The sequence below is a fragment of the Triplophysa dalaica genome, chromosome 16 (assembly GCF_015846415.1).
Source record: "Triplophysa dalaica isolate WHDGS20190420 chromosome 16, ASM1584641v1, whole genome shotgun sequence".
Taxonomy (NCBI): domain Eukaryota; kingdom Metazoa; phylum Chordata; class Actinopteri; order Cypriniformes; family Nemacheilidae; genus Triplophysa; species Triplophysa dalaica.
The window spans coordinates 22,666,560-22,670,352 of NC_079557.1; positions in this window are offsets into that span (position 1 = coordinate 22,666,560).

A 3,793-nucleotide genomic window follows, 5' to 3' on the forward strand; every position below is an offset into this window, starting at 1 on the left:
AATCTCCCTCCTAAACAGATAACTTCTCCTTAAGAGCAATATTCCACTTCACTACTCCTATAGTGTGCACTATAGTGCCTTATTTTATGTACATTTTATTTATACATGAATATAACACTACCTCTACTTATATGCTATTATCCCCCATTTTCTATACCATAGTCATTTATTTTATATATGCATGTTTTTTAATCTTTTAGACTGTTAATTGTAAATATTATATTGTATTGTCATTGTGTTGGATGTCTGTACTAGAAGCTTCCAACACCAATGAAAATTCCTCTTCTGATTCTGATTAGGCATAATATTCCATTAAGTACTGTATAGCCACAGTGGCTTTATAACAAGTTTTGAATCTTTGTAACAGATGCAGGACAGGTTCAGAGAGAGCAGGTCACAGCATCCTTTAGACAGCAAGCAACACAACTACAGGGTCAGACAACCTCTGGGAACAGGGAGAAGTCTACAATAAGACGGCAGCAGACCCTTAGTGTTGCGTAGACATGTGCATGGTAAACCGCGGATACCACTAAATCCTGCTGAAACCGAGCTGTCTGCGATAATGCCATGTATCGATTATTTTATTGATGCACAGCTTGTCCGTGAAGCACGGCTCTGGGATCAGTAGGAAATGTTGCTCGATGTAAAAGCAGTGCGGGTTAGAGTCGCTTATAACGTGCATTTAAAAAAGTAACACCCGTCAAACATGATCATTTTAAATATACTTAATTTTCATGAAAATACCTAAGGAGGCTTGGGGATCAGTGACAAAAACATGTCCTTAGACATTTCCTAAAACTAAGTGTGTTATGGACTTCATCTGCAGTGCGTATTTGGAGTTTCTGCACAAGAGCGCCCTCTGGCTTTCGGATGTAGCAGCATTTTACCGTACTTCATTCACAAGTTGTGCATTAATCACATGATATATATTTTCTGTTAAATGGCAGATGTCTAGTGTTGCGTCAGGAATTCAGTGGACCAGAGTATGGCCAGGTTTGCATCTCTTAAGGATGCCATATTTAGACTTTATGTTGTAAGAAACTGAACTGATAAAATTTTACATAACATTGTGATATGCAGTAACTTTAATAACATTTAAATTTTTTCTTCTGACATTACTCTTAAAAGTAGTGCTGGTGTCCTGCATTCCTCTAGCTGAATCCTGCAAATGCTCCAGAAAATGTGCCAAGGATTGGAACTCGATGGCCTCCATAAAATGGTGAAACAAAATCAGCCTTTATTTCACACAGAATTTGTTCCTGGCCAGTTTAAAAAAAGTAAGTGTTTTTACTTCCATGTTAACCCAATTGCTTTTTAGTGGTGTATAGTGGTGTATAACGTTGTTCTTTCTTATTCGCAGCCTGATGCAGTTTTTCTCGTGATGGCCCTGTCACCCATTTTAAGTGAGGTGGGATCAGTAAAGCGGCAGAGGGAATCAAGAATTGTACACTTTTTTGAAGGACTTCATTCAAAGCCTTGAAGATGAAGGTAACATTACTCTGAATAATATTCCAATTAGGCATTCAACGTATGATGCCTTCAGCCACTATTATTTAAAAATACTATGCCATGAATCATAAAGGCCAGAGAAGGAGCAGACATTGAAATGTTTTTTATCTTGTTTTTTGCAGAAAGGAGCATTGGTCAGCTTTCTTGTATCTCAGTGGTCAGAGCATGGTGCTAACAACGCCAAGGTCATGGCTTTGATCCCAGGGGACTGCACATACTTACAAGCAAATCTATAGAGCAGTGCAATGGAAGTTGTTTTGGAAAGATACTTCTACCAAATGCATACATATAAATGTAAAATGGTCAGGAGTGCGGAGGTGACGACATACAGGGGGGTTGCAATAGAAAACACAACAGGTTTTCAAAAAGACAACATCACTGGCAGCAGTTTAATGCAGTGGCCGAGATAATTTTTTTAAATATATGTAGAGTTGACATGTATTGGCATAAAATTTTCAAATACAATTCAGAAATAAGACCAATATTTCATATGCAGATTCAATTTACAGTAAGCTTCAATTCTAAATAAAGACTTTTTGCTTTGTATTTTTTTTATTACAAAATATTTGTAGAAACAAACTCCTGACAAAGGAAATACAGTTCTTTGGCAGGGGTATTATAGTCAGTTAACCGGTTATATTTGTGTGCATCAGTCCAATCTGCATCAGCTGCTGGGCTTCAGTTGTCTTCTGATGAGATTGGATAATGATTCATTTACATTTACATTTATGCTTTTGGCAGATGCTTTTATCGTGGTGGTGGCCAATCCGGCCCACCCACTGCCCTTCCCCACCTCCTCTTCATACGTGCACCTCCCACTGTATAACTCTATCGCGAGGTTGCCTCAGTCAGTAATGTTAAGAAATAATTGACCGTTGAATTCTTATAAAATAATCGTAACCCCGAGGTGGTGATGCAGCCAAAGAGAATAGAAAACTTGGAGGCGAAACTCTGGTGCCTTTTGGGAAGTCATCAGTAAATTTTATGACACATACAGTAAATGATGTATTGTCTTATATATCATCAGTCATCAGTTCTGGAATCATACCATTTAGCCTGCTTTATTATGTTTTTTTCATTTAATGCAACTATACACATTTACTATTACTATTATTGGTTAATATTACTCCAATAAGTATGAAAAAAAAAACATTTTATAAATGGTAATGGCTATTGGTTCATAATGGTAAACATTAGAATTTCTGTAATGGTTTCTATTATCTTCTTTAGTAAGGATGCATTGCTGAAAAATAATAGAAACCCAATTCTAATGGTTTCAATTTAAATACAGCTATTACCCATTAGCTTTTTCCATTAAAATTTGGGAATTTGGCTGATTAATATGCAAATTTGTCCTATGGGATGACAGCAAAAATGTAGGGGAAAAAAATGAAGAACAGTATTTCTTATTCAATTCAATTAAAGTTTATTTATATAGCACTTTTCACAATGTGCATTGTTCCAAAGCATCTTTACAGGAGCAAATAAGAAAAATCACAGAAAGGTCAAACACAGCCCAGTGCATGGTGTTTATAGAACAAGCAAGATCATTCTAATAAATAAGAATAAATTCTAATCTTATACGTGTTTTATATGAGAAACGTGAATATTAATAATATAAAATCTAATATTAACAGTTCGTTTCCTACAATTTGACGTGTCACACCGTAGCACACAATTTATACATGACCTACCCATTTATTGTACAACAATGCAAATTTTTCTAAAGCATGTCCTTAATTTGTTGGTATTAATAGTGTTTATAATCTTAATAATTGATAATTCATATCGTTTCTAGGGAGCAATGATTTTGTCATCGTGTATTTTCATCGTTCAGGTGGGATTTCTGATACATTTTATATCTTTTAAAACAAATTAGCTGATATTGCCATCACAGTAGAAAAAAGCTATTGGATTGCAGAGTTTCTCACTCCAAAATGGCAGAAACGCAGGGCAGCTCCTGAGTGTGAGTTTTGCAATGGAACATTCTGTTGAGTTTGGTACTCTTTGATGCGGCCATGACACGCAGCTGATTTACCATAAAACGAGACTAAGGTAATCGTGAAAAAATGATAAATCAAGTCAGTTTGCCAAAGACATGTGTGGCAAGGGGGGCGTGGTTCAGCACGGTCTGCGCGGAGAGGGAGTGTCGGGAGAAAGACGGTGAGTAAGCAGATCAACGGTTTAGTGAAAACACCTGCTTCTCATTCTAGTAATTGGCAAGGAGACGCATTTAAGGCTCAACGGAGGAAGCGGAAGGAGAGAGAGAAACCGGCTGGGAAAA